Below are 24,893 nucleotides of genomic sequence, written 5' to 3' on the forward strand. Positions count from 1 at the left end.
TAGTAAATATAAATTAAAAGTCATATAGTGTTTAAGTGTATAGTGTTAAAGTCATATAAAAGTCATTATTCTTCTTTTTAGTTTTTATTTCACACATATTTTTAAATAGCATTCGGTGGCAAACAAGAATAAAGCTTGCCTGATGTCAAATTTGCTTTAACACACTCAGGGCCAAGAACCCGACTGTCGGGTACACTGTTCGTAGCGACTACGTGGTCCATACGGCGAAACCGTGGCTATGCGCTACGAGCGTAACCCGTAGCATTTAGTGGCAATGAATGTGTTAAAAACTTCATAATGTACCCTCGACTCGAGATCCTCAGAGGACACACAGGGCACGTTGTTAAACCTAGGTATCCTAGACACAGAATAAATAATAAGTAGCACTACCGTACAGAAAGGAAACTTCCTACAAAACCGAAGTTTGACAGCGGTTCAAGGTCGAATCCTGTTGTCCCTTTCTAACTTATGGCACTATCCCTTTCGGCTATTTAGGGTTGTCAAAATTCAAGCCATTATCTTTGGTCGTGCACGCAAAGGGACGTCAAGTTGTGTCAACCCTAATAATTGCTCGGAGTAATGCTGAGCCGAACGGAACCGAGTTTTCCCGAAGGGAGAAGTTTCGCAGGACACACACGGCCGGTTGTTAAACCTAGGTATCCTAGACTAGACTAGGACCTAGGCATCAGGTCGGCTAGGAAAATCAATAGTCCCGGTGCGTGGCTAAATAGGACTGCAGCCATGACCTACATCACGGAGCCTGCTATTGTGGCTATGTAGCTGTATTTACAATCAATAAAGCTTTTCTATAATAGTACATTACGATACAAGTCCGAAAACTAGGGAAAGAGGAAGGTGCAAAAAGGAAATTCGCAACTCGTGTCGAATTTAAAACACTCCCTCGTGCTTCAATTTATTGCCAATCGTTGCGAATTACCTTTTCGCATGTGTATTGTACAACTTTTTACAGCACATATGGCCCTATAAATTTTTGACATAGGCACGTATTGTCCTTAATCCCGCCCTAGGGCGGTTAAGTACAACCCATATGTACTGTAAAAATATGTACCTACAACACTGATTTAAAACTTTCAATATGACAATCGGTTTTTAAACTTGTAACCGTGAGATTGCGTGAGATTAAACAATGCGTACAAATAATAGGGATTACTGCAATGTTCTGCCGCCAGAGTGCAGCACTAGTGCACATAGTAAACCATAGCGTAACTTATATAGATGGTCAAGCAAATCTTGTCAGTAGAAAAAGGCGCGAAATTCAAATTTTCTATGGGGTGATATCCTTTCGTGCCTATACATTTTTCAAATTTGCCGCCTTTTTCTACTGACAACATCTGCTTGACCCAGTATACATACTAGGCCTTAAACAGTTTTGACAAGTTTTCACTATGACATTGATGCAGAAAGGCGGTTTGTTTACAAGGGCCTACCGCGAAACGCGAAATTCGAAATTTCGTTATCTGCTTCGTGCGCTAGTCCGACTCGCACTTGGCCGATTTTTTTTAAATTAATACAAAAAAAAGACCGACGGGCCCACAAGGAATAAGTGATTACGATGTGCATAAATATTTTCCATCATATTTTACGTAATGTACGAACGTGTCTTGCTATTTCAGTCAGTCTCGGTACAAAAAGTACTGAGGTTGACTGAAGTAGCATGACAAATACGAACGTTTCCGAGAAAATACGATGGAAAGCAATTATGCACTACATATATAACAATACATACATATATAGCAATTATGCACTATATATATATATATATATATATATATATATATATATATGAAGATATTTTTTTATTCGGATATTTAACACGGAAACCGTTCACCTTCGGAAGTAGGTCACTGTCAGGTCGGACACTTATCGATATTGTAGCCACTGAAATCATAGCAATAAGTCCAGGTATTGGAAAATAATGGATTATATTGATTTAAGGCGCCTGCAGTAAGTGGTGGCCTAGCGGTAAGAGCGTGCGACTTTCAATCCGGAGGTCGCAGGTTCAAACCCTGGCTCGTACCAATGAGTTTTTCGGAACTTATGTACGAAATATCATTTGATATTTACCAGTCGCTTTTCGGTGAAGGAAAACATCGTGAGGAAACCGGGCTAATCCCAATAAGGCATAGTTTTCCCTCTGGGTTGGAAGGTCAGATGGCAGTCGCTTTCGTAAAAACTGGTGCCTACGTCAATTCTTGGGTTTAGTTGTCAAGCGGACCCCAGGCTCCCATGAGCCGTGGCAAAATGTCGGGATAACGCAAGGAAGAAGATTGATTTAAGGCGCCGTGAGTTCTTCTCTCACTCTCACTGAGTTTGAGCGTGAGCGAGATGGCTGTGCGTGCCCGGAATCGAGGATATCATTGTTTTGTTATTTTTAGTTCATTTTAATAAAAAAAACCGACCAAGTGCGAGTCGGACTCGCGCATGAACGTTTCCGTACCATTACGCAAAAAACGGCAAAAAATCACGTTTGTTGTATGGGAGCCTCACTTAAATATTTATTTTATTTTGTTTTTAGTATTTGTTGTTATAGCGGCAACAGAAATACATCCTGATGACAGACAGACGGACGGACAGACGGACAGCGGAGTCTTAGTAATAGGGTCCCGTTTTTACCCTTTGGGTACGGAACCCTAAAAAGTTCAATCAAAGATAAAACTGCGCATTTTTAGAAGCGATTTTCGTAGTTTTAGTTTTTTTGCAAAAGTTTATACAAATTTTTAATAGGGCATTGGAGAACTATGTTCGTGATATTTTTTTTTTGAATCGATGAATTTACTAGAGAAAGGCCTCAAGATTAATCTTCATATTTTTTGGAAACCGTATTACTATCTAAAAATAGCTCTACGAATCGTCAAGAACTTACCTCCTGGGTAAAAATTACCCAAGACCTTATTTAACGGCAATAGGGTATTTGACTACTAGTCGAATCAGTTTCTTTTTTCGAACTGTCAAAACGATTTTACTACTATGGAATTTATATGAAACACTAGCATGTGACGTCACAATCAAATTACCTACTCTTTATAGTTTTATACTGGTTTAAAAATAGATATTGTGTCTAAATATAACTGGCGGCTTAGCACGGTCGCGTTTTTATCCCTTGTCACCATGCCTGTCAAGTTCTAACAAGTATGTAAGTGCGAAAGGGACGCGCATAGTGATAGTCGATAAAAATGGAACCGTGCTGAGCCCGCTGCTGTCTACGTTTCTCTATTATTCTTCTGGTGCTTTATTTCATGCATGGTGTAAAATAATTTATTTTAAATACAGTCAAATACTCTATTCAGAAAAGACATTTCAAGTAAATACAATACAATACAATACAAATACTCTTTATTGCACACCTCATTACAGAAAACAATACAAATAATACAGGAAGAAGAGGTTAAACAACAGGCGGTCTTATCGCTAAAAAGCGATCTCTTCCAGACAACCTTTAGGTAGCGGAAATTAATAAATTTATGTCATGTCAGTAGGTGTTTCAAATTCAATATAAGAATTTTAGCACAGAAAAAAACACAATACAAAACAGTATAAAAGACATACAAATAAAAATAAAATAAAATAAGATTTACATAAATACACATATCATACATACATAAAATTATATACATATACACATATATATACATATATATACGTAAAAATGCCAGCTATAGGGAAAAGGAAGCAGGTAAAAGTATTACGGAGCAGATAAAAAGTGAACTTTAACGAGTCTCTTGAAAGAATAAGGAGACTGGGCGCACCTTAAGTCTGCAAGCAGAGAATTCCATAGTCGTACTTAAATATAAATACTTTCTTTGCTATTTCTTAGAAACTAAACACTTTCGTAAAATATACCTAAAGTCAACCTCAGTCAACGACATTTGACTTTAGCTTTCAGAGAAAGTACCGAAATTCGAAATTGTACACGTTTCTATTAAGAAAACAGTCTTTTTACAAATTTACTGATGGCATTGCGGCTACTGTTTGTTTACATATTTTCATTTACTTACAAATGGTTTATTTGCAGTAAATATGGTTTCAATGGTCTTATAGTACCTACAAAATAAATCTACAGACGTAGTGCATAATTGTTTTCCATCGTATTTTCTCGGAAACGTTCGTATTTGTCATGCTAGTTCAGTCAACCTCAGTACTTTTTGTACCGAGACTGACTGAAATAGCAAGACATGTTCGTACGTTTCCTAGAAAATACTATGGAATAGTAGATTGTGCCACAAGGGAGCAAAATGACATAAGGTGTATTCGGGTATTACCGAATGTCGGATAATTCCGAAATTCAGATGAAAATCACCCTTAATTCCATCATAATAAAAGTCTCTTTTCGGAATTATCCGACGGTTTTCGGCATTCGGAATTACCCGAGTAAACCTTAATTATATTTAGATGGTAATTTCTTTAAAAATCCACCCATGATCCCTTATTCCAAAACCTTTCGTGGGCTTCTAGCCCCCCCTTACTCGCTACAATACGCTGTAGCTAGTACAGAATTGTAGTGCATAATTATCCATCATATATATTTTCACGGAAACCTACGAACGTGTGTTGCTATTTCAGTCAGTCTCGGTACAAAAAATACTGAGGTTGACTGAAGTAGCATGACAAATACGAACGTTTCCGAGAAAATACGATGGAAAACAATTATGCACTACGTCTGTAGCTTAGCTTAACCCTCTCTGCCCAACTTCAAACTTTTAGCATCTAGTGGTTGAAGTTTCTAAAAAACTTTAACACTCGGCAAGACCCCGCAATCTGGACAATGGACCAAAAATCCTGACATGTCCGGAAATCCTGACGTAAGGTATCCCTATCCAGACATATTTGTTAGGCAGATCTGACATCCCTAGCTAATTGTTTTTCGACAACTAGAAATATCGAGATTTTTAGGGCATATTTCATTCATAAAATAGGTTCTAAGTTACAGAAATAATGGCTTGAGGAGTTAGAGCTTGTATAGCATCAATTTCTTATAACTCATTAAAACGCTCATAAAGTGTGTGTAAGCTTCGTTTCATTGGTAAACAAACCAAAGCAATTAGCAAACATAACATAAATAAACATTATAAACATCCGCAGTGTACGATGCTTACCGTTACCGCCATCTATCGAGCAAAAGCTGCACCCGCGTGACACATATAGGGACAAGTCTAAACGTAACAGTAATCTGGCTGTCTAGCTCGCATCTACTGTTTAATAGCCTTGAGAACGCAATTATATTAATTAAATGTAATTAGCCGAGGTCAAAGACTCATCTCCGGAATCTAACTGTTTTCTTACTCGTAAGTTTAATTCGATTAAAATCCACTTAGAAAAATGTTAATGTTTTTCTTATAATATTAATTATAAAATATGTCAAGTAACTATAAAATATCAGCCGTTTTTAAAATGTTAAGTAACACAACGCAATATTGCTTATAATGAAGTAATTCTAACGGTAATCGCAAATTGACAACAGCGCCACCTGCCGGCGAGTAGCGACGCGTTTTCGCCTGGTACCGTTGGAACCGTTGGTTGACACAGTTCCCTCACAGCTGATCGTCGCTGTGTGACGTAGACATGAGAAAGTTACGTCTGTGTGCGAGAATCCGGGATGCTACTCCGTTAGGCTTTACAAACCTGTTTTTGAACTGTCCAGATTTCGAAGAGCCCCGAATCTTTAGTAAAAACCTTTATAATCCCATTCAATTTAAGCTGGTTACATCTCAAGTATATCTAGACCTATCTAATGTAAGGAAGGGCTATATGAGCCGGAGGTCAAGTAACGCTGGATATGTTTAAGTGCTTTTACATGTTTTGTAATAGGTACCGCTTTGTGTCAGGTATTTGTATGGTGGCTTTGTTTGGTTAGGTCTGACTAGAATTTTAGACACTAAAATAGACAATTTTGTAACTTAGATGAGCTTGCGAAAGGGTTAGATTTATAGTAAGCGGAGTGACTAAAGTTATTATACTCCAAGCTGGCTTTATAATGTGTGTAAATCGTACAAGTTAAATAAGTGAATTAAGTATATACCTACCTATCAAGCAAACTGCAAACGATACCGCAATGCTTAGAAATATATTTAGAAAATTTTCTAAGCATTTAAATCAGTGTAGGTACACCCTCCCGCAAAAATACATGGCCACTTTATGAAAGAATTCCATTATTAATATGGCCATGCAACTTTGCAGCTCAGAATAGTATACCATTATTTCGTTAAGAATCACTTGTTCTACAGTATTTTATTTGAACATATTGTAGCCAGCATTGTATAATGGTACCATTTTTTTGGTAATATTTTGTCTTTTTTCGTTATTTAATTAAGAAACAAATACTAGATCCTGGTCACGGCACCTCGTGTAATGGTACTGGGTCGATTGAATATACCATACTTTAATATAAAGCTATGGTATGTTTAACCAACCCCAATACCATTACAATTGCCAACATAAAGACTAGAATTATTTGTATTATCTGTGGTAAGCTTAGAGCATTTAGTAACTGCAGACGTCATGGCTGTCATTTTCTGTACAAAACAGTCTGCCGATTTTTGCGGGGGAGGGGCACGTCAAATGTATGGCTATTTGTACGTAACGTATAAATAGCCATGTCATATAAACGTCAGTCTATACAAAAGTATGCACAACTGTGCAAGATATTCGGCAGCGGGTTGCGTTATAAATGCTCTAAGGTGGTACGCATACAAACCACGCATTTTGTAACCTTTATTTGATTATTGTTATTGTAAGCCGTTTTCTACTCCATATATATCTGATATTACACTACACACTAACATGCACCACACTTTGACATAATCCATACTAGTTACGACACTTTTTTATTATTTAATAGGCAAGTTTCTAATTATTTTTGTATATTTATATTATTCTTTTTTGTACATCGATAATCTGTTCGTGATATGGGTTCTAGCAGAATTATCAGTGCTTCACCCGAAAGAGTGGAGCGTATCACTGAGCCAGAACCCTTTTGTTTTGCCGCAACGCACACAGCAAACCTGAGGTAGGTCTATCATATGCTTCTTGTTCTTTATTTTATTTTTATTTTCGTATAGGTAGTTATTGTTTCTATTTTTTGTCAACATGTGTGTATTGCAAACGAATAAATAAATGGTTTATCTATCTATCTGTGAGCTTTGTCACAGTAACCATCAATATGAAAGTCGCTAGGGACCTCATACTAGGATATATAGATCTATAGATCACTGACAAGGTACGAAATGGTAGGTACTTAATGAAATTATCGCTCTTCCTCCATGGTTATCATGTGCAGTACGTCTACCACCAGTTTTGACATTGACATAACGCTCACGTCTACGTAATTTACTTTCTGTACATCTCGCTTGCACTAGTGCACGAGTACGAGCGAGATGCATAGAAAGTAAATTACGTAGACGTGAGCGTATATGTCAATGTCAAAACTGATGGTAGACGTACTTGTGTGTCTTAATTTTGTGAAAGTCAAATAGAGTGGGACCAAGATAAGTCTGCAACGATTTTGAAGCACACGCAGTGCAAGTGTTATTTTAAACGTCAAACTTCTATGAAATTGTGACGTATAAATAACATTTGCACTGCGTGTGCTATCAAAATCGTTGCAGACTTATCATGGTCTTATTATATAGGATAAAAAGTGAACCAACATCTAAATAATACAGTCCACCAACATAGCCACCTACTACAACACATATGACCATCAGAATTAGTCTATAAATTACAACGGCACCGAAGGAAAACATTAATATAATAAAAGTCAAACCTACTAACGTGCACATTGCAGTTAATTTTTGCACGTATATTTGTAGGCAAAATATAAATAATGTAGGTTACCTTTTTTTTTTAAAAAATCACTAAACAACCTCTTTTAAAATAAAGGTTTTAGCGTCACATTATTAGATGATTCTATATTCACTAATTTAATTATTTTCTGTTTCAGGTAAGTTCCCAAGGAAAATAAAGCCAGCTACAATAGTACATTACGACACAAGTGCGAAAAACAGGAATTTCGTCGCACATGTATCGTACAACGTTTTACAGTAGACAGTAGAGTCCATGAGACCTTCAAATTTTCAACATAGTTACGTAATATGCTAATTATCGCACTAGTGCGGTAAAGTAGCACAATATTGTACTGTAAAATGTATTTTTCGGGAATCAAACACGTAGCCTATGGGTAAGTAGATAATAGTAGATTGTACAACAAGGGCATAAAGTGACCCATTTTTACCCGAGGCAATTTTTGGTCTGAGCGAAGCGAAGACCAAAATAGTAGACGAGGGTAAAAATGGACATTTATGCCCTTGTTGTACACTCTGCTTTTCACTTCGATTGCGAGGAAAATAATTATATTTTTCACGGCAATTTACACCACGAAATTGTCGTAAAGCGAAAGAACATAATACATAACCAATTCCCGCCAACTAACTTTTTAATTTTCAATATGTGATCAGAGTTTCAGACGCTTGGTTTTCTGCCAAGTCAAACATATCGGAGCATTTTTGAACGATAATAGACTCCTATTTTATGTGATTTAAGTACTAAATTTAATGACAGAAAATACGGATTTCTAATAAATTGTAGCAAAAATAAAATAATGTAACAAGTTTTGTCATCTACACAATTTTATTGCTCAGTAAAATTGTGCAATATGTTTTAACTGTTTAGCTGTTGAGACCGATTACCTTAGTCTTAGAAGAAAATTTTACTTTTATGCTCTAGAGCATAAAATGCGATTTTATGTCGTCTACGCACGACATAAAGGTGCATTTTTTGAGCATGAGAAGTGAAAAACTATATTGTGATCTGAAGCTAGCTGACCGATAAGATACGTCAGTTAATAGATCTAGAAACGATATGGATTATATATGTCATTGTTAAAAGTGACGTTTTTATTGAAGAAGCGTCACATTTGACACTTCTTCTTCCTCGCGTTATCCCGGCATTTTGCCACGGCTCATGGAAGCCGCTTGACAACTAATCCCAAGGATTGACGTAGGCACTAGTTGTTACAAAAGCGACTGCCATCTGACCTTCCAACCCAGAGGGGAAACCAGGCATTATTGGGATTAGTCCGGTTTCCTCACGATGTTTTCCTTCACCGAAAAGCAACTGGTAAATATCAATATAAGTTCCGAAAAACTCATTGGTAAGAGCCGGGGTTTGAACCCGCGACCTTCGGATTGAAAGTCGCACGCTCGTCTTGGCTACCAGCGCTTAAACGTCACATTTGACACTGACATATCTAATCCATATCGTTTCTAGATCTATTAACTGACGTATCTTAAAGTTCGAATCGGGCCGTAGGTCTCTTAGGAGTAAAAGGAACACTTATAGTGTAGGTATGATAAGATATATGATACATATTACCATAGTGGAATTAAGTATATATATTTTAAAACATAGAAATTTTAAATCTATTAATAATTTATACGTTTATGTTCAATACAATTGCATTTTAATCATGAAAATCGATACCCGCGCACATGTCATGCATTTCTTCTCAAATTACTAATATATACCTATCTTCAATATACCTAATACACATATACCTATAGTTCAAACTCTTAACATAATTTATAACCATGCATACATATATTATTTATTCGACCACAGTCATATTGCACAAACGGGTCTACCGTGATATAATTTCATTGTTTTTACCTTAAATGTAAATACAAAATTACAAATTAATTAATTAATTAATTATTAATTGTTGTTAAATGTGTACAAAACGCGAGAGTTTAAAATGTTACACAGTTATATTGACCATGAATTATTAAAAAAATATTTATGTAAAGTAGATTTTTGAACTTCGGAATCAAAAGTGGAAGTAAGTGTCAATTTGCACATTATTGACTAGCGTTATAGGTAGGTATTCGAGAAAGGAAGTAGCTATTATCGGCTTGGCAATATATTTGCACTGGTGCGCAAAATATCACATTACGTACGAGTGTGATTAATTCAGGTAAATACTTAGTTCTATTCAATGTCGAAAAAATTGGTAAATTAATACGTTATACGCAGATTATTTACTTCAGGTAGTTTTCCGGTTAAATATTTATGACTAGCCAAGCAGCAGGTGGCGTTTTTGTCCGCGTAATAAACGTTAAAAAGTTCACCCCTATTTTCACCCCTTTATGGGGTGAATTGTTTAAAATCGCGTTTTATTGGAGTTCTGCAACCTTTGGAATAACTTTCAATGAACGTATTCAGAGTGTCGAAATATAGGTTTTTTGCGGCATAAACGGTCGTATCTTTTTTTTACGTAAACTTAGAAGTTTATTTTTTCACAGCTTCAAGGGGCTGTAGACTTAAGTATATGGCTTTCGTTTCAACTCAATACCTCCACGCGTTCCCGAGATAAAGGGTCTTGACAGACAGACGGACAACAAAGTGATCCAAAGGGTTCCGTCTTTTTCGTTTGAGGTACGGAACCCTAAAACATGGAAACTTCTTCATAGACATGTCTCCTTGTCTACGTCTAGTATACCCGCGAGGTACAGTATATGCTCTAATAATGTACAATAAAATGTCGTAAGTGCAGATTATTTTCGACAACTTTCCTTCGATATCGAGCGCTCGAATAAAAAAAAATTTCATTACCGGTCGTGCGCCGGCGGTACTTAAAAAAAATAGTTTTTTGCCAAACATTTCATTTTCGGTACAAGCTTTTATCGCTGACTGTACTTTTCTATCCACAGGCAACTAATACTCATCGAGAAAATTCTAAAAACCCCAAACAAAACTTTGCGTTGTTTTATCACAGAGTCCCTATGGCCACCTCCTGTCTCCATCATCAGATCAGCTCGATGGTACCATAATATTGCATTGTCACTCGACTTACATATGTATGCAAATTTTAAGCTTCATTGGAAGTCGCGAAGTGGGTCAAATTTCACTTGCAAGATTTGACCCGCACAAACATAGTGACATACTATACTTTGTATCTTTAGGTATTTAAATAAATGTAAACAAACAATTTGTACATTTTCGGGTAGTTTTAACATTTATTGGTTAACCAACCAAATACAAAACCACCTGGATCTGTCACTGAACGACCTGACTTTAACCTACATAATTTGATCATGTAATGTTTTCATCTACCCTCAGCAATTGGCTTAATTAATTATTTGTAAGAACTTCCTTATATGCATTAGTTAGTCTAGTATTGTCTAGGCTCGCGAAGTACATATGTACGTGTGATATCTACCGCTATGTACCTATCGTACATTGACCGAGATAGCGTCCTGTTATCACCCGTTATCACTGAAAATTGGGTTACCGTGTAATGAGTGCCAAGTGTCTTGGCGCCTTGGGCGTTAAGTTTGGGTGCAGTTGTATACAATAACAGTACCACAGAATAAATAATAGTACTAGGTACAGAAGACTCACTCTCTAACAAAACGCGTCTGTTACGATCAGCACAGATATGGCCGCTAGGTGGCGACAGCGGCACGCGCGGCTTATGGCTAGCCACCAAAATTGGTGTGGAACGGATGTACTTTTACCTACCTGTAGCAAAGCGACGAAATCACGAAGTGAGCCACGCCTGACAGTAGGTACATCTAATATATTTAAACGAGCAATTCTTGTTTGGGGTCCCTTTGTTTCCCATAAAGTTTTAAGTCATAATGTATTGTTAGTCATATTATCATTAGTCATAAAACTGACACCGTTAACTTTTCAGGATTTTCGTAAGGTTATCCTCTAGACAGGTTAGGTTACGTTTGTTTTATGGCAATCCTGAAAAGTGACGCGTTTCTGAACCAAATAAATTATGACTAACGAAAATGCGGGCAAACAATACATTATGACAAAACTTTTTGGGAAACAATAGAGACCCATTCTTGTTTATTTATATACATATATACATTTCGGTGAAATTTGCTATACGGGGGTTTTCGGGGTCGATAAATCGATCTAGCTAGGTCTTATCTCTGGGAAAACGCGCATTTTTGAGTTTTTATATATTTTCCGATCGGTCTCCCAGATATTTATACTATTAAATGAGAACTGTAGAGATAAGTATATTTTTATTAGGAACAGTAAACCAGGGTGGCAATACTTTTAGAGTGTTGTTTAATCCGCTAAAATTGATGCTTACTGTATCGGTAATAGGTTTTAAATCTATCGGTACTAAACTATACTCTGTATCTTTAGGTATTTAAATAAAAGTAAACAAAATCTACCCTCAAATGGATCCTTAATCTACAGAGTTGAGGGTAGATGAAAACATTACATGATCAAATAATGTAGGTTAAAGTCAGGTCGTTCAGTTACAGATCCAGGCGGTTTTGTAATTGGTCGGTTAACCAATAAATGTAATAACTACCCGAAAATGTACCAATTGTTTGTTTACTTTTATTTAAATACCTAAAGATACAGAGTAGACCACGTACCGGAAGGCGCAGCGTGGGTAGACCCCCCACAAGGTGGACTGACGACCTGGTAAAGTTCGCTGGAGTCTGCTGGATGCGGATGGCGCAAGACCGGTCATTGTGGCACTCTTTGGGGGAGGCCTATATCCAGCAGTGGACGTCCTCTGGCTGATATGATGATGATGATGATGACAGAGTAAACGTGGTCGTAGTGTATGAGTTGCATGACCCATGTATGTACAGTCAGCAGCAGAAGTTGCTAAGCGGGCGAGGTGTTCAAAATGATCTTGACGCGACTTTATTGTTAAGAGAATAAGAGCGTGTCAAGGTAATTTTGAACACCTCGCCCGCTTAGCAACTTCTGCTGCTGTCTGTACTTACATCGCTAAATAAGGTCACGCATCCTATGCACACAGCACAGTGTTTGGTTAGTTGTTGCTAATATTGAAGGGGAAAGTGGCCGTTTGTACTTTTACTTCGTGACGTGGATTGCCAAAATTTTTACTTGTTTAACTCCAAGTTGAGTCATAGAGACAGGTAGGTACCTAATTATGGAATCGCATTATGTTCGGTATGCCCTGAGCACATAGCTGGGCATTAACTCGTTAATCCGTTAATCGTTAATTAACGAAGTTAAGTTTTCGAGTAACGGATTAACTTTTAAGTTAACTTTAAAAACCTGTAACGGACTTGTTAACTTCCGTTAACTTTTCTTAAGTCCGTTAATCGTTAATACCTAAGTACAAATATAACACTAGTATACCATCAAGTGCTGCTGTGGAACTGTTTTCGGCGGAAAAAGATATTTTTTCTCCAAAACGGGCGTCGCTATCAGACGATAATTTTAATATGCTCATGTTCATGAAGGGGCACATGCACCTTATGGCAGATGCTAGGGAATAATATTTTTATTGGCTATGCTATTATTAATTAGTAAAGATTACCATGGTAATTAGTAGATTAGTCTTTAATAAAAATCAAAATTTATGATTATTTCTCCTAGTTTTATTTCTTATTGCGTATATTTACGATTTCGAGTTAACGATTAACGATTAACTTTAACTTCCGTTAAAACTTTTGAAAAGTAACGTTTTAACGTTTAACGAAGTTAACTTTTTATTTAACGGATTAACGATTAACGAAGTTAACTTTTTGATTAACGGTGCCCAGCTCTGCCTGAGCACTATAGGGGACGTGCATGAACTATAGGGGGCAGCATAGGAGCCGTCAGATCTTTATGCTTCTGATGAAGCCCACAACTAGAACCTACTATGCACAGGAAAACGTACGAGAACGGTAGATGATATGTAGAACTTTGTCAATGTAGGTACATGTTTATCTTTCCAATTCAGGCCACAAGATGACAGACCCTCCAACGCGCACGGTGCCTATAATCTATTCCCACCAATAACAAATTTATCTAGATTCTGTGCGGAAAGAGAAAAGTCGTGAAATGTATAGAAGTAACTTTCTTTCCGCACAGACACTATTTTATTCTTACCCCATTCAAGGGGTCATAGTAAATCGAGGGTTATTGTCATAGTAAATTTTGTAGTCACAGTAAATTTACTCCCACATATCGACACACGATTAAAACTAAAAATGAAAATGAATAAAAATATCTAAAAATGTGTATACTTATATACATATGGATAAATGATTTTTTATCAATTTTTAAACGACATCTGACTTTGACCCATGTTCTTTCACGTATGTGTTAAAATTGACAACGCTATCTAGCCGAGTAGGAATAGGCCAAAGGTGTGACGCCAGGGTCTCTATTGTTTCCCAAATAGTTTTAACTCATAATATATTGTTTGTCCGAATTTTCGTTAGTCATAATTGGTTTTAATCAGAAACGCGTAACTTTTCAGGATTGCCATAAAACAAACCTAACCTAACCTAACCTAGCTATCTATAGAATAACCTTAGGAAAATCCTGAAAAGTTAACGGTCTCAGTTTTATGACTAACGATAAAATGACAAACAATACATTATGACTTATAACTTTATGGGAAACAAAGGGACCCCTGACGCCATCTATTCGAGAATTACTTTTTTCCTTAGACTGTATTTATTTTATACGGAGTTACATATATCTTTGCTCCATCTCACCTTATGTGTAGTGCGACAGATTTTCAATCATATCCTTCCAGTTTTTATTATAACCTCCGCCATATTCTTTGTTACAAATCGCACGAGCGATGTTCAAGATCGTTGTGATTCACTCAAAATTACAGCATCGTCCGCTAATAACTCACGAATGGCTGTAATGAGCAAGTATTTGCGATAATTACTGATTATCTTAAACTTATGAGGCCTTTGTTTAAACACTGACTGATCTTTCATAGTATTTACTTCCTTTTTGAATTATTTCAAACTTTTGTTTTCTAGAAAAAAATGGTTATTATTAGGGATAGCAACCAAATTCACAATCTCATATTCTACTCCTTTTTAGGGTTCCGTACCCAAAGGGTAAAAACGAGACCCTATTACTAAGACTACACTGTCCGTTTGTCTGTCACAGCCTGCTGTATCTCGTGATACAGTTGAAGTTTTCACAGATGATGTATTTCTGTTGCCGCTATAACAAAAAATTACGGAACCCTCGGTGGGCGAGTCCGACTCACACTTGTCCGGTTTTTTAATTATTTCAAACGTTTTTTTATAGAAAAATTGGTACTTAATTATTCCGAAATCTTACAGCGGAATAACGTATGAACGAAATTCACAATCTGATATATTCTATTTTTTTATTATGTAATTAGCTTATAGTTAGTTAATTAGGACATTGTGTAACAAGGGAGCAAAATGACATACACGTGATCAAGCAAAGAGTTCTATAATAGAATCTGAGCGTAGCGAGGGATAAAAAAATTACCTTTGGCTCTGGCTTTACAAACAAACAAACAAACAAAATTTACTTTATTCATGTAGGCCTAGCAACAAGCTCTTATGAATCGTAATTAATCTTAATCTAATTATCAGAGCAATTTATTGATGTTAGTATTATTCCATAATAAAATTGGATTATTATACATATCAAATTTAACACTAAAAATTTCACAAAAGAATCGTCAAACATTAAAAAGATTGTATAAAAAAATACTAGTCTAGAATTTCTAGAATAAAATCTAAATGTCAAAAAAAAGCATAAGTAACAAAAGAAGTAGATAGTATTACATCGGAATATCCATTTCCTCATCAATAATCAAATATACCTAATAAATAAATAATCATTTCGAATAACAATTAATCCCACGTTGTAATATCATTCATGTAGTCTTGTGTGGTATAATAAGCTTTAGAAATAAGTTTACGCTTTACATAATTCTTAAATTTATTAATAGATAATTCAGTAATATGGTTTGGAAGTTTATTATAAAATCTTACACAATTACCCATGAATGATTTTTTAATTTTATGGAGCCGAGTGAAGGGCACTGCGAGCTTATGTTTATTTCTAGTATTAATATTATGAATTTCACAATTTTTCCTAAAATTTACAATATTTTTATGTACATACAGAATATTCTCATAAATGTATTGACAGTGCACTGTCATTATGTCAATTTCCTTAAATTTATCTCTAAGTGAGTCTCTATGGTTCATTTTGTATATTGCTCGAATAGCCCTCTTCTGCAGAACAAAAATGGTATTTATCTCTGAAGCACCGCCCCACAGTAAAATACCATATGCCATAATGCTATGGAAGTAACTAAAATATACTAATCGAGCTGTTTTCACATCAGTTAACTGACGGATTTTGCTCACTGCAAAAGCTGCAGAGCTCAGTCTATTCGAAAGAGTAGCAATATGGGGACCCCACTGGAGTTTAGAATCTAAAGTTATACCAAGAAAAACTGTACTATCAACTAATTCCAATTCCTCATCCTTCACAATGACACTTGTTTGCACATGCCTTACGTTACTACTAGTGACAAACTTAATACATTTAGTCTTTTTCTCATTTAACAATAAATTATTAACATTGAACCAATTTACTACTTTTGAAATAGCATTGTTTACATCATTGTAAGCTTGTTGCTGACGTTTGACTTTGAAAATAAGTGAGGTGTCGTCTGCAAACAATACTATATCATGGTGGGTCTTAACAAGGAATGGCAAGTCATTTATGTAGATAAGGAACAGGAAAGGCCCCAATATTGACCCCTGTGGTACACCCATAGAGACCAATGACCCAGGTGATCGCTGTCCATTCACATCGACCCTTTGTATTCTACCATTTAAGTAGGACTTAAGTAAATTCAGTGCCGATCCTCTAACTCCGTAATAATGAAGTTTCCTGATTAATGTTTCATGACAAACACAGTCGAAGGCCTTAGATAAATCACAGAAGACACCTAAAGAATCTCGTGACTCCTCCCAGGCATCGAAAATATGCTTAATTAGCTCAACACCAGCATCGGTTGTTGAGCGACCCCGTGTAAAACCAAACTGCTTATTATGCATCAAATTATTAACGTTAAAATGTCGTACTAATTGAGAAAGAACTAATTTTTCAAAAATCTTGCTAAATGTTGGTAGCACAGATATCGGTCTAAAGTTAGTGGGGTCAGAGCTGCTACCAGATTTAAATAAAGGAATTACTTTACTATGTTTCATTAGATCAGGAAACTCGCCGCAATCAACACTGTTGTTAAATATAACTACCAAGTCAGGCGCTACAATTTCTACAAAGGATTTGACAGCATGGACAGAGACTCCCCAGAGGTCATTAGTTTTTTTGACATTAATTGATTTAAACGCCTTTATTACATCTGAGGTACAAACATGTTCAAAATGAAGGTCTCCACAACACTCTGGAGCGTTATGTTTTAATAATGTAACAGCAGATGAGGGTGATGAATTTAAATCCTTAGTTGTGGATACTGGTACCTCGGTGAAAAATTTTTCAAATTCTGTAGCTACTTCTAAATTGGAATCTATAATTTTGTTATCAATGTTTAGTTTAAGTTCTTTAATTGTATGTTTCGAGCGACCAGTCTCCACATTTATAACTTTCCAGGTTGCTTTAACAATGTCGGAACTACTTTTTATTTTCTGACTTAGATAATTTCGCTTAGCTATATGACAATCTACTTTAAACTTCTTCGAATACTCCTTCACATGTTCTTTAAATTCATCACTCTGATTAAACCGCCGTTCCTCATATAAGGCATACAGTTCACGTCTTCTTTGATGTAAGTCCGCAGTAGCCCACTCACTAAAAACTGATGCACCACTAACTACGACCGATTTTGAGGTGAATATCGCATTATAATGATCCATAAAAGTGTGAAAGAATGAATTATACATACTATTAGGACTCATATCGGAAGACAAAAAGGGTAGCGCCTGAACTAAACTTAGCTTCATTCTTTCCACGCGGTCCGAGGTTACTGGTACAAAAGTTATTTGTTTTCTCATGGTATTTTTCCTTAATGCCTCAAATACCATTAATTGACCTAAGTGGTCTGATTCTAAATTGCTGATAACTTTTTTAGCAATAGGAAAAATATCTGTGAAAATATTATCTATACAGGTTGCACTAGTAGCAGTCACTCTAGTGGGCTCCATAAACATGTGGTTGAGATTACAAGATTTAAAAAGATTCAATAATCTACAAGACATTGTTGAATTTTCCATAATATTTACATTAAAGTCGCCGCATATAAGCAATTTCTTACTAGAAGATGATATTTTAAGTAGGGCAGATTCCATTATGTTTTCAAATAATTCAAAATTACTTAATGGCGGCCTATACACACAGACAACAATAAATTGCTCTAATTCTACTGCACTTAGTTCTATAGTCCGTTCAACAGACATGGATACAATGTCCTTACGTTCCTTAAATTTTAACTGACTATTTAATATAATTAATGACCCACCATGTATGGAACTAAGTCTGGTCTTTTCCGTAGTGGGTAAAAGAATCTACCTTCAAATCAAAACCAATGTACTTTTTTTTGTTTTTTGAGTTATTTCTATCGTTTATGAAAGTATCGTGCCTCAAAACTTCGTCATTTATAAATAGCTACGTCTTAACTATGATATTTAATTTTAAGTTAATTTTGTCATAGTTGGGAGATTTTGGTCTATACATAAATATATTAACTCACATTTATAGACGACCCGTCTATTTCGCGACCACGACTAGTGAAACCTGTGTAGAAACGTCGGTCAAATAAAGGTAATAAAATAAATTCGCAATAGACCCGTCTATAAATTTGTTCAAAACGCGAAAGTTTTAAATATTATATTTCTCTCGTTTATGAAAGAATCGTGTCTCAAAACTTCGTAATTTAAAAATTATAATAGTTATATGTTTTAAAAAGGAATCATGAACGTTGCGAGGGTTTCAAAGCACGAGGGTTAAACAAAATTTGCCCCCGAGTGATACAAAATTTGTCACCACACCAACCCGAAGCAAATATTAAATGTAAAATATCAAACAAAATCAAATTCAAATGAATGTTATTAAATATTTATCATCCAAAATCATCATTTAAAAGTCAATTCTACCAGCAAACATAAGAAAACAACTCAAAATTTGCATTTGATTACTTTGCCTCACATGCTGTGAATTACTGATAGCAACTTTGCTATCCGTTTTTGAAGTGCAAAGTAAGCCTTTCCGAGCTGGTGTGGTGAAAAGTAATTATTTGTTACCTAGTTGTTGTGTACCTAGTTGGGTGATTTTACGTTACTTAACTAGTTCAACTTCTAATCACCCCTTCGAGACAAAATTGCACATCCAAGTCAGAAACATGACACTATCTTCCCCAATGACGTCTAGTGGACAATAACAATGGGACCACTGGACGTGGACAGTTCGCAAGGGTCCGGTTTATTTGCGAACCGGACCGGTTCCCATTCTAATTTGCTTTTAATTCTAATTCGGGAGGGGTCTGTTTAGATTTGAATATTTTAATATCTGTGCCGAGTGGAATATGTACCAATTAAATAAGAAATTGCAGACATACACCTGCTTACCCGGTTAGGGTTACCATATGAACCTACCTATAAAACGTATCTAGACACGCTGTAGCGTGTCCAGTCAAGTTCAAAGAAAAAGGAACTGGTGACGTATCAACCGTGTGTAATATTACACGAACCATTTCGAGCTACTTTTGACCCCTTCACAACTTGAAACCTACTTAACCTACACACATGAAATTTAGCACATGTATTCAAGCCCCTTAGCTTGTCCAAAATACAAAATTTCATAAACGTAGTTCAAATAGTTAGTTAAAAATCGGCATTTTTGTGACTGTCTGACATATAGATCAAAAACCTAACCCACTTCCAGATGAACTAGAGATACGTAAAAACTAGCCTAATCAAATCCTTTATAATTTCAGGATTTTCTACACAACACAGAACTTGGCACCCATACCTATAGATCTCAATTTTTTTGTCGGCGAGTCAACGACACATATTCTTAATTAGGGAATGCAAATCGGTTATTTTCGGTTATTTTTTGTATGGAAATTATCGGTTATTAACCGAAACCGCGGTTATTTCCATACAAAAAATAACCGATTTGCATTCCCTATTCTTAATATTGAACTTGGCTCTCATTTCACATTTATGTTTTTGTTGGGATAGAATATTACATAATATATTTCTAATCAAGTAAAACCTTCATAAAAAGGGAAGAAATAACATTTAAATGTTTCTCATACTTCTTTAAATTATTTTTTATATTTACATTTCAACGGGAAAAATGTTGTTCAGACTTTGATTGATGTGGAAAGAAAATTGTAACTTTCAAGCTTTTAAACTGTCAAAACAAACTAATTTTAACTGGTATTTATATTAGTTTGGCACGGCCTGTTGGTTTTCGTAAAGGGCTTGATGTTTGTTAACCGAGCGAAGCGAAGGTCTTTCAAAAGTGCTTTCATATGGCCGGATGCGCTCCACTACAGTTCGCATTTTCTCAACCGATTCTCGTGATAATTTGTGCAGTTTTACAGGCGTATTATCGAATACCTTTAAACGAAGAATTCTTGTTTATTTATGGAAACGGCTCTAACGATATCGATAAACTTTTATAGATACATATATGGCGGTTTTCGGGGGCGAAAAATCGATATAGCCAGGTGTTATATTTATACCGGGTGTGGCCTGTAAAATGAGCACAAAACTAAACTGTAGGTTGTACTCCTCATACTGACCAACATTTGTTCAGCGACTTTAAAAATAACTTGTGGTTTGATTTTTAATACACTTTAAAGTTTATTCTAAGACGCAATGTATTGCGAATTTTGTTATGTTTAAGGCGTGACAAGCAACGTCAATCACAATGATATGGCGTGGCGATGGCGTCCATTGAAGATAATATTTATTTCGTATGAAAAATAGGGAGTCTAAATAGTTCATAATTTTTAAAAGTTGTTGAACAAAAGTGTCACCGTTTGAGGAGTACAATCTATGTTTTAATTATTTGCTCGTGTTACAGGCCACACCCGGTATGTATCTCTGAGAAAACGCGCATTTTTGAGTTTTTATATGTTTTCCGAGCTCGGTCTCCCAGATATTTGTATATTATGCGAACATTCGAATACCTATTAGGAAATAGACTTATTCCCTCTGTGAATGACTGGGCCACCACCTTGGTCAACACGCCGTCCTAAGTAAAAAGGCGGTATCTCAAAAACAAACGAACTTGAAGAAGGAAATTTCAGATTAAGATTTTAAGGTTAACACTAGTGATGTACCGACTATTGATTTGGCCGACTAGCCGACTAATCGGCGCTCGGATGGCCGATTAGTCGGCCGACTAGTCGGCTAGTCGGCCAGATCATTAGTTTCGTCTAAGTTCGGTTCAGATGCACTTAAAAAACAATCGTTTTACCCCTTTCTTCGCGCTATTCATCATATTATAGTAGGTAACGCTAAAAGATAAAATAAATAAAAAAATCCTAAGGCTATATTTCATATGAAAACCGGACAATCGGACATAAGAAAGCGACGACACGGTCGATAATTCGGACAAAAGTTTTCGTAAGCACCCTAAATAGGAATTTGGGTAAAATAGGTGAAAAGCTTACAGTAAATATTTGCGTTTTATTTCTTTTTGGCCTGTTTTTCCGTCATTTATAAGGCGCCGACTAATCGGCCATTTTTGCCGACTAGTCGCCGACTAATCGCCGACTACAAATGAGGCCGGATAGTCGGCTTTCCCGACTAGTCGGCGACTAGTCGGTACATCCCTAGTTAACACTGCTTTTAAGCTCAGGAGGGCTGCACTGGGGCCCTATAGTAATAATTAGTAACAAAGTGGAATTTAAAAGTGAATTACCTGAGCGTTTCTTTTCTTTTTGTGCCATTTTTATATATTGTGGCCTTTTTTGCCACTTTTGTGTTATTTCTACTCAGAATCACGAGCTCTTTCTATCCTAATGCGATAAAAAATGTTCCATACTTTTTTTCCTATTGTATTACCAATGGCGGTAACAAAAAGGAAAGTTTAAATAATTTATGGAAATTTTAGGACACTTTTTTGTCCTAAGGATGAAAAGGGCTCGCGATCCTGACTAGAAATAACAGAAAAGTGGCAAAAAGGTCACAATATATAAAAATGGCACAAAATTAAAGAAACGCTCACCTAATGCCATTTTTGGACATACTAATACAATATAACGTCCCAGTGCTGAACAATACTTGATACCTTCAATCTTCCAAGCAATAGAGCTGACAAACGGTATGTCATCTATTGGAAATGGGCCGTCAAGTAGAACGTTTACCTCATTAATGAACGAGTATATTTTTAAATTTGTGATTCATTTATTCTGAAAAAAAAAACGTAAATAATCCGTTTCAGGATATAGGATGCAATGTGTGTCATTTGTTATTTTTATAGCTGTTAGGCGCAAGAGTCATTATTAGAACATATTAGTTTCCATAAAATACTGTATAAAAACCGGCCAAGTGCGAGTCAGACTCACGCACGAAGGGTTCCGTACCATTACGCAAAAACCGGCAAATAAATCACGTTTGTTTCGCAATATAATAGGTCCCATAGTAAAAGTTGTCTTACCTATAATGGTACAACAACACAAGTGTTTACAATTTCACCCTGTATAACTTAACCATCATCATCAGCATCTATATCTGAATCCCTAAAGTATTTTCTCCTATCTTTGCATTCCCTAATATTGTTTGTCAAAATGATCAGTTGTCCGTTAGGGTTTTTAGTGTTAAATAAAAACCCTAATTTAGTTTTCCCTAATTATTGATTACTTATCCTAATGTTATTAATTATATATATTTTCATATTTTCTTTTTTGCGAGGGTCGCAGTTCTAACCCTAACCAAACCCACTTTTGTGGCAGCAAGTTCTAAAACCTAACCATTTTTCAGAACCTTACATTATGGAAAATAATCGTTATGACAATTTATCGTTAGGGCATGTGCCCATTAGGACAAACCAGTTAGTGCAAGTGACTTCAAGACAAACGTTGTTAGGGATTCAGAATGACACCCATCACCAGCTCCGCAAAATCCTCAGGCATCCTCAGCTTTTCAAATCGCACGCCAAGCCTAAAAGCGTCCGTTCACCGCAGTACACACCGACCGTCGCACGCGCACGGCCGCGCCCGCGCGTTCTTAACCAGTACTTACGTATGTGTGTGTGACAGTGCAGTGTATGGATTGCTTTTTTGGACGTGAGTTTCTTTTTGGTTGAGATTTTTCGTCTGTATTTTTTTAACTATAAAACTCAAATATAAATACGGGTGACTCACTTTTTTGATTACGTGAGTTATACGGTTAAAATAATTTTAATATAAAGTTGTATTGTTATTAACTTTCGTTTTTTTGACATATATTATGTTTAATGACGTGAAAAATAATATTATAATATATTTTAAGGACTAATTCAAAATTAGGTCAAGATTAGAAATAAATACAGCGTGTTTATTAAAAAACTGAGACACGTTCAACTATTTGTGTTATCGGATAAAAAGTTTATTTACATTATATTTAAGTATTTAAGATTGTCAACAAAGTAGGTGTGCTATAACCTACAAAGTATCATTAATCATAAGTATCATATCATATAAGAATATCTATTTAAGTAATTTTATTTATCAGGAGAAATATGATTTTTTTCTTATTTTTGTTAGTCAAAAGAGGTCAAAATAGGTCAATTTATTTACACTTTTAACTAGTATATACTATGAAATTAATTAAAACACATGTAGGTATATATATCCAACAATGTATGTGTTAAAACTATATATCTATATTGTCATCTCATATCATAAACAACAAAAACTTCAAAATATGACTAATTTATTTAAATACTTTATAATTTAATTTTTGAATAAAAAATATAAAAATTGATTATAAATATTAAGATCAATCAAATTTAAGGACACAATCGATTTCGTATTCAGACTGAAAAAAAGACAAAACCTAAATAATCAATACAAAAAAAAACATATCGAAACAATTTCGCGAATTCGCAACCCATTTAAAATAAAACGGGTCATAATGCCCGCATAATTGTCTATCACGAAATTGCATCAAATCAAGGTTATGCAGTTGCATGATCTTATATTGCACGTGCGAGCGAGACAGATATACACTAACCTTGTGTCGGAGAGAGAAGGTTGGGAAACTCTTGGGAAACATTTTTTCTCTCGTTCTGAAGGGCGTTTTTAACTAATGTTTTTTTTCACGGGTATTTTCTAATTTGTTATATTGGGTTTTTAGGTCGAGGAGTGGATTCGTTCATTCATTCTTTCAGTTCAGTTGTATATTTTTCCTCTTTAACCCTTTTCATGGCGATCTATCTTACATAATGCATATTTTTTCGGTTTTTTATGGAAAAATGTTTTATTTGCATATACTCTTACACATATCCCCCTTTTTTTGTGGGAATATTGTTTGTTTATGCATAATTAATTTTGTTACTTCACAACTTTTTTTAGATACTATTAGAAGTATTAGAACAAATTAAATTATTTTCAGAAAATATTTTAATTTGTTTTTATTTCAAGTAGAAACACTACTATATAAATGATAAACCCAAAAAACTGAAATAACTGATATAACTGGAGGCCTTGGTCACTTTTTCTTAGTATATGACATTTATTTCAGTTTATAACATTACAATTGTTAGAAATATGGAAATTATATCATTTTATGAAAAGTAATTCAAATCTAACTATTGTAATTAAACCTATTAATATCCAAACATTTCAAAATATGTATATAGGTAATAACGAAATATAGAGGTGCCGATAGCCGTCAAAAAATACGCTGCGAAACGGCGAAAAGTTCCGTTCAGTTAAAAATAAATTTACTTTTGTCTGTAAATAAAATAAAATTATAAATTATAAAACTTAGGAGTTCCTTTGTATCACTAAACATTACAAAATATTTAATATGTAACTAAATATGGAGAAGCTGATAGCCATCTAAAAAAAACCTTGCGAAACGGCGAAAGTCCATCTCACTTAAAGGAAGTTTGTTTAGAGA

The 24,893-nt window shown here is 35.3% G+C and overlaps 1 protein-coding gene across 4 annotated transcripts in view; it reads left to right on the top strand.

Moving 5' to 3' along the window:
* The window catches only part of LOC134802727 (probable nuclear hormone receptor HR3), a 170,173-nt gene that overhangs the window by 25,929 nt on the left and 119,351 nt on the right, over positions 1-24,893 (top strand). The window contains exon 1 of one of the 4 annotated variants that reach the window (XM_063775382.1): positions 22,967-23,074. The exons of the other annotated variants lie outside the window; for them this stretch is intronic. The gene's annotated coding sequence lies outside the window, so the exon portion shown is untranslated. Of the gene's footprint in view, positions 1-22,966; positions 23,075-24,893 lie in introns of those variants that run through there. 4 annotated transcript variants of the gene reach the window in all.

Source organism: Cydia splendana, chromosome 25 (assembly GCF_910591565.1).
Source record: "Cydia splendana chromosome 25, ilCydSple1.2, whole genome shotgun sequence".
Classification (NCBI taxonomy): Eukaryota; Metazoa; Arthropoda; class Insecta; order Lepidoptera; family Tortricidae; genus Cydia; species Cydia splendana.